This window comes from Falco biarmicus, chromosome 12, assembly GCF_023638135.1.
Source record: "Falco biarmicus isolate bFalBia1 chromosome 12, bFalBia1.pri, whole genome shotgun sequence".
NCBI lineage: Eukaryota > Metazoa > Chordata > Aves > Falconiformes > Falconidae > Falco > Falco biarmicus.
The window spans coordinates 32087866-32095710 of NC_079299.1; the positions used below are offsets into that span (position 1 = coordinate 32087866).

A 7845-nucleotide genomic window follows, 5' to 3' on the forward strand; every position below is an offset into this window, starting at 1 on the left:
AAGGTCTTCCTAGAACCATGAAATGGTGAGGAGGAGGCCTGTGGTCAGAGATACCAGCCTGAACCAGATTTAGGAGCTGACTCATGGGTAATGGGCAATGATAAACTATTGTACTGGTTTTTAACTTGTGCCCAGATCAGATGACTAAGGAATTTATGTGCCTACAGAGATGAACTGTCTAAACAACTTTTGCAGTCTGAACCTTAAACGTCTGCATAAATACACCTTCTCATCTGTGTTCCACAAAATATGTCCATGTACTCCTCGCTAATGAAATACAACGCTTATTTTACAAGTAATCCAACTACGAATATTAAATCCTGTAACTGACCTGCATTAAAACCAAATCCTTAGTCAAGTGACGTAATATAAATGAGCATTACAGGCCCACCCAATAAATGGGGTTTAACTGATTAAATTTTACAAATGTCGAAGGAAAAACAAAACATCTTTCATAAAATGGTTTGGTACGCCTACTTAAAAGGAGCTGTCGGAGAGACCTGCAGCAGCGTTCTGGTCTCCATACATGCAGCATGAGCGTTTTGCCCCCTTCTCTGTTCCGGTTCTGTGTACAGGCAGAATTCAGTAACACACAGTTAATTCCAAAAGCTGCAGGATTCAAGCCACCAGAGATGAAACAGCATCCGTAACGCTTTTTGCCACATAACTGCTGCAAGCTCCTGTTTCACCGAAAAATCTGCATCCTGCTTTAGCGAATATCATTTACTGTACTTAACCTGCATTACAGAAAAACATGAAACAGGCTGCTGTTCTAAAACCTGACCTCTTTTTTAATACTAAGTTCATGCTACTGCATGAAGTAACAAAATATTCCCTACCTATTTTATTTCTTGCCTGTCTAGCGCTGGTTGTGACACATTAGCGAGCCTGCTAGTGCATCCCCATAGCCCTACAACCACTGCTAAGTCATGTAGGCATCACAACAGCCATTTCTGTTTTACTGAGAAACAGCGAGAGAAAAGAACGTCAAGAGAGAATAACAATTCTTCAGAAATCGCATCTAGCTGCCATCACCCATCCTTCCTGGCTCTTTATCCCATTCCATTCTCAACTCCTCTCTCTCCCTCCAGAGGCTTCCGAGTATACGCAAGTCCTTCATCCAGCAGAGATTTCCTGCAATGGCCTGAGGAGTCACGGTCTCCCTTGACGCTTTCACATAGCTGGTATCTCTTTGAATAAATTATGCTACATGACCTGCCTCTCTACCCCTTAGACTGGGGAGCATTGTTCCCCAAGATGTCTTTCAGCACAATAAATTCATAGGGCTGAGTAACAGTGGGGTTTTTTTCTGAACTGGCTAGACAGTTCAATAGCAGGTTTCATAATATTTCTATCCTGTCAATAAAGGTCAAAGGCTGTACTGAATGCTCCAGATCTTGATAGTTTATGTTTATTTCCTTTTACAGTAATCCTGTGTCTGGTTCTGAACATTTAGCACGTATACCTATGGACAATGTCGAGCGAGTACAATCTAGAAACACAGATCGCTACTCACCTTCTTTAAACAAGAACACGATTTTACTCACAATTAAGACAGCAAAATTACAAAGCTGGAGTGAACGACTGAATTTATATTATTGCTCCAAGAGCAAGAGGATCAGCCTTAACAGTGGACCATCTACCTAAAACGTCAGTGCCATGAACGAGGATTTTTCAGAGCTGCTGCAGTCCTACAGTATCTAGCAGGAGTCTGCCATATTTTTTTTTTGTTAACTCAGGCCTGCATCCCTCTAACTGCAAGAGCTATCTTAAAGAGATAATGCAACGGGGGCCACGCATCGTGCCTTTCAACCGGCATCGGCTCAAGGAATACAAGAACCTATAAAAGCGGCGGATGAAAGCAATCAAAGCAACGCATCTAATTGCTGCGAAAGGCGACGCCGCTCCGTGCCGGCATTACGCCGAGGTCGCCCAGCACAAAGCCCCGCAGCGGCGAGAACCTGCCCGCCGGTCCCCGGTGCCGGGCCGCCCCCGCGCACCGGCCGCCCGCCCGCCGGCGCCCCGCAGCCGCGCCCGCACCCCCGCGCCCCGAGGAGAAAAAATATCAATATATGTATTAAAAAAAATACTGGAAGGGGAGCGCCGGCGGGCGGCGGGGCGTGCGGCTGCGCGGCAGAGGCGGCCCCGGCGCAGAGAGCGGGCAGGGGCGGCGGCCGCGGCCCCCGGGGAGAGGCCGGGCCGGGCCGGGGCCGCCGCAGGGCGGGGCGGGGCGGTTCCGCGCCCTGACAGCCGGCCGGGGGCAGCGCCGCGCCGGGGCGCTAGGGAAGGCCGCGCTGCCCCGGGGCCGCCGCCCGCCCCGGCCGAGCGGGAGCAGAGAGGCTGCGGCGGGGCTGCGGGATCCGCCCGCCACCCCCGCGCCGCGCCGGGCCGCCGCGCACACGCACACCCCGCACCCCGGACAGCGGGGCCGCCCCCGGCCCGGCCGCCCCTACCTCTCTGCGGCGCGGGCGGCGGCTCCGCCTGCTCGGCTCGGCTGGGCTCGGCTGGGCTCTGCTCGGCGCGGAGTGAGCGGCGGCGCCCGCAGCCCCCGCGGCGCTGCGCTGCGCTGCGCTCCGCCCGGCCGGCCGCGGCGGCTGCGAGGGGCGAGGGGCGGGGACAGCGCGGCGGGGCGGGGGCCAGGCCCGGCCCCCCGCCCCCGCGCCCCTGCCCTGCGGAGCCGCCGGCAGCCGCCGCCCTGCGGCGCGGGAACGGGGCCCGGCGGCGGCAGGTGCCCCCGGGCCGGCCCCGCTCCCCTCTCCTCGCTCCCCGCCGTGCGGGCGGGCCCAGCCCCGGGGCGCGCAGGGGGCCGGGGGTCCCGCCTCACCTGGCGCTGCTGGGGGGGCCTCGCCCTGCCCTCACCCCCGGGTCTTCCCCCTCCGTGCGGCGGCCGCCCCGCCGCGCCCCGCTCCCAGCCGCCCGTGGATGGCACCCGCGGCCGCCGCCGGCTCCCGGCGCTCCCTCCCGTTCCTTACATTTATCTGGGCATTGGGTCTCTCCAGAGCTCACGCTCCTCCTCCTCTGACACCCTCTGCTATCGCACAGACAATGTTGGCTCACCCCCAGCATCCATTTCCTCCAGCGCTACCCTCCCGCCGCCCTGCCATTCCTCGCGGAGATCCCCGCCGGGCTCTGCCTTCCTCCCCTGCTCATCCTCTCCCGCTTCGGCCCGGCCACGCTTCCCCGCAAGCTGCCCCTCTCTGCCAGCGGAACCCAATCCCCCTGCACCCAACCCCAGCCGCCCTTCTGCTGCACTTCCCCCTTCCTCCTTCTCTACACGGAGGTCTGCCCGTTTTTCCAGAGAAAATTGCCAATAGGCCGCCAGCATGGCCTCCTCCTTCCCGCCCGCCTGTCCTCGCCATCCAAGCCCAGGGGCAGACATTTCTGCTCCAGGTTTCCTCCGCTAATCCCGGCCCCTCTGCTTGCTTCTGTGTCCGCATCCTCATGCCCTCCCATCTGCTACCCCTAATGTCTCACTTGCAATATAGCTATGGACAAGCATTATCCACTTTTTAAAAACAAACAACAAACCACAGTTGGTTGCTTTGGCCTCCTCAGTTATAATCCTCTTCTCCTCTGCTCGTCATCCCCGCACTCACTCCTAGCACAGGATTTAACCGCTGCCTGCAGTTCTCCTCTGCGCCTGTCTTAAACGCCTTCTTATCTGGCTCCTGCCCCTTCCCACTCAGCTGCTTTGCCAAAGTTCCTAATAGCCACTTCCTGGCATAATCTCTGCAGTATCGCTTCATTTCCATCCTGTCAAAACTATCACCTCTGATATTTTATTTTCCTTCAGTTTCCAAGACCGCTCTCCCAGCATCGCCTCCTTACCACTCCCTTCAGTGTATCCTCCTCATACTCCCGGTTCCCAGTGGGAGTCTGAATGGGACACTTAATCTGTCATTCCCTCTGTACTTCTTGTTAGGCGAACTCATGCCATGAAGAACAGACATGGAATGTACGCATACAGTAACAGCCTGTCTGCAATCTACCTTTCTATTTCCAGGCTTCTTATCTTACCCAAATTAAAATCGCATTCTGCCCATTTGGCACCCGCAGGACGGCAGGCTTCAGCACATACCAAAGAGAGCTCCTAAACCACCACCAACCAGTCAGTGACTTATCTGCTACCTCCTGCCCTGATCACCGCAGCCGATATCACTGCCCTAACTCATCATCCAGGTCCCCAGTCTGGACACCAGCCTTCGCTGGGCCGGGCTCATTTCTCTGCACCCAGGCCAGGCCTGGAACGCCGCCCTGCCCTGCCCTACCCAGCCGTGGCCAGGGCTCTCATGCAGATTCCGTCACCTCACTTTTCAGTTCTGGCCGCACCCCTTTCTGTATCCTTTACAGAGGCACCTTTGCCTATCTGAACTCACTCCCAATGCTGCACATTTCTTCTCCCCATCTGTCGCTTGGGACAAGCCGCCCTCTTCTCCATATCTTTCCAGTGGGCTTCACCTCTCAGATCAGGCATACACCAATAATCAGCAATTTCAGCTCTCCCTGTACCTGCCTATATTCAGCACCAGCACCTGCCTTTGACTTGTCCAGGATATGAGACAAGTAACATCAAGCTTTCTTTCATTCCCAAGTCCCTCAGACTTGGGAAAAGTTCCTCGGGCGTTCAGAAAGCCTCTTTAAAATATTCTGTCACCATAAATGCTACAAGAATCTTGACAAGAGTTAAGCATGTGCTTCCATGCGTGTCATCTGCGATGGCTCATACCCAGTTCTTGGGATGCAGGAAAAATAAAACAGCTAAGGGGCCGCCCTGTCCTCCTCCCTCTTTTCTTGCTCCTCTCCTGCACTGGTTCTGGTGGTCCACTAATCCCCCTCCACCATGGTAAAACCTAACTCAGCAACAACAAGAGCACAGTTCTCTGCTGGCTCAGTGAGCTGAACTGGCTTTCAGCAGCAAGCTGTTAGATCAGCTCAGTCCTCTTGCCTAACTGTGCTCCTAGGTGCTAAAATACTCAAAACAGGCCACCTTTGCATTCGTTATTTGTACACCATCTTGTACAATAAGAGCCCATGATTAGGGCTTCCGACAGATACTAGAAGGTACTTGCTTCTACATAATATAAATGGTAAAGAGGTAAAAGAACATTTTTTTTAAATTTAACAATAATGATGCCAAGCAAAACACTTCTTAACTATTACTGTAACAAAGGGCGAGTCAATTGCTTCAATCACTTAAAAAAGTTATATACACAGAGAAAAGAAAAACAAATTATAAACCATTTTCCATCCTTTCTTAACTCCCCCCCCCGTCAGTGGTACTGAATTTAGCTGGAATACCTGCAAATTAGCTGGAATACCTGCAGGATGAGACTACTCCCAATCAACAGGCCCACCAAATCTGGCTCAAATAACATGAGAAGTTCTACACAGTTTATTTTTTATGCGCACTATAGGTTAAAATATTTTACAAAACAATTTCTGGTTGCCCAGCTCAATTTTCCTCTTTGAAAAAGCTGTGAACAATAAAATTTGGCTGTGAGCAATAAAAACTAGCAAGTGCCTAAGTATATGCATTCTCTCACATTTCAGGCTCTGAAGGGTAAAACTTCTCAGATTTTGATCCAGCATAAACGTTGCTTTTACTTTAACCATCAGTAACAGGAAATCAGAGAACTTTATGTGTGTGTGTATATATACATATAAAAATAATTATTCAATTGCATGGATGTTAAGAAACATCAGGGGAAAAGATCATCCTTCACTCAATTATTAATCTCTCTCAAGCAAATTGACAAGAAAAAAAGATTGTAATATCCTTTGTGAGCAAGAGCATCCACCATATTTTAAGATTCTGTCTGTCTTAACCCATATAGCTCAAAGATGGGTGGGCCATTGATTATCACGGAAATAACTGCGTAGGAATGAATGCCTGAAGAAGCAAGAACCAGAATAGCAGGGGCATTGTGGGCTCCAACCAGTTATCCCAGTTACCGACAGTCATTTTCTTCTTTTTAAAGAGCCCACATTTTGTAAAGGATGGGGCAGGTACCAATGTTTTGCCACCGACAGTTAAGAACAGCATCTCCAGGTATGACAGAGAGGATACTATTTTCATTTCAAAAAATTACTGCAAATATTTGTTAGTATTTTCAGCATGAACCTTCAGCTTGCAGAGTCAGAGAGCCAAAACCCACAACTCTGTGACAATTAAGCTGGGAATACATACAAGTTAAAATACCAGCACTTCCTAAATACCAGCAAGTAAACCCAGCTAGACAAACAGGTTGTTCACACTCATGGCCACGTTCCCACTCCTTTAATCAAACTGAAAGAAGCAGAATGCATGGCTGTATTAGAAACTGTTGTTAAATGAAATGGAAAGAGTCAGCCAAGCAATGTTGAGCAAAGTCACTCCGCTCCAGCCCATTACTTTGTAGTTAGCTTAGGCTTGGAAGGCCAAGGTTTTTCCTCTCGTACATTCTGTCCACGCTGCCATGGATTTCTTACAACTGAAGAAATATTTAATCTTTTTTTCCTTTGGAAAAATCTATTAAGCCACTGTGCTCAATAATACTCTCTGGTCCTCATCACACAGAAATATACCCATACATGTATTAACACCTTCCTTGAGAGGCAAACACTATGTAGGTGTGTAAAGGTAAACATATTCCAAAATTTCTGAAAGATAATTTTAAAATAAATTATAGTTTGAAAAAACTAATGCATTGTTCAAAACAAAATGAAATCATTCAGCGTAGACTTTTACTCTTTTCAGGATCTAGGGCATTTCAGTCATCTTTGTGTGAACTGAAATTGCAGGAGGGTATTTCCAAGCAGAAACAGAAGCAGTATATCTAGATTAGATATTGAGTCACAATTGTTAAGGCAATACTAAAACTAGAAAAATTCCATTTAAGGATGGTGGCAATTTCCAAAAACACAGAAGAAATGCACACAAAGAAATCTGTGCTGCAATAAAAAAGTTCCTAGCTATACCATTAAAATGAAAAAGCATCATGTTATCAGAATGTTCCAGTTACACAGGTTCACAGCATGCCTGAGATGGGAGATACATTCCTCCCACCAGATACAGCTTTCCTCCACCCATAACACCTACTTTTAAACACACAGGGATGCTGAAAGGCAGAGATCTGGTCTACTGCTTTGTCTCACAGCAGACTTGGCCAAGATCTTGAGAGGAAAATCAAAGATGGGCAATAGTCTGCCTAAAGGACAAATTCCTACCTTCCTCACTGTGTGCACAACTTGTCTGGAAGCACAACAGCTTCTCTACCACAAACATCTCTTCTTCACATCACTCTTATTTCTTCTCATCATCTTAGGAACACCCAGCTCTGTGCTACACCCTTACCTTCAGTAACACCGTGTAGCAATGCATTTCCTGTGATCTATTTACAAGCGTATTTCTGTTTCCCAACAGCCACTGCAAACAGAAATGTGTTAGAGCCTCACTCCTTGGCTCCTCTTCTCTCTACAAGCAGGCCACGAAGCTGAAAAGCCCAGAATTCTGCATCAGGAATTAAACATGCTTCCAGGGTTATCTCCATGCACGGTACTCTGCGCTAACCTAGCCATGGCTAAGAAAGGTGTGCGTGACAGGGGCAGGGTCTCTGCTGGTAAGTAACAGACAGCAGGAACGTGGATGCCTGTAGCAGCTTTACTCTCAGGTAGGGTATTGGATGTCTAGGAATATTCTCTCGCTGAGAAAGTCCTATTTGTCCCTATTAACCTAAATGCTCCCCAAACACCTCTAGTACTTTGTGCCTACCCCATCCCCACAGTACTCATCCTTAGCCATTTTCCCCACCATCAGCTCCTGTGAGCTTAGGGCCTGCTTCTCTGTGTGCCCAACATACCGAACCC

The 7845-nt window shown here is 49.7% G+C and overlaps 1 protein-coding gene across 3 annotated transcripts in view; it reads right to left on the reverse strand.

Moving 5' to 3' along the window:
* The window catches only part of SPTBN1 (spectrin beta, non-erythrocytic 1), a 136251-nt gene extending 132600 nt beyond the window's left edge, over window positions 1–3651 (reverse strand). The window contains exon 1 of one of the 3 annotated variants that reach the window (XM_056356902.1): window positions 3529–3651. The gene's annotated coding sequence lies outside the window, so the exon portion shown is untranslated. Of the gene's footprint in view, window positions 1–2453; window positions 2607–2824; window positions 2959–3528 lie in introns of those variants that run through there. The other 2 variants (XM_056356901.1, XM_056356900.1) reach the window with 2 other exon arrangements.
* Between the last annotated feature and the right edge of the window lie 4194 nt (window positions 3652–7845).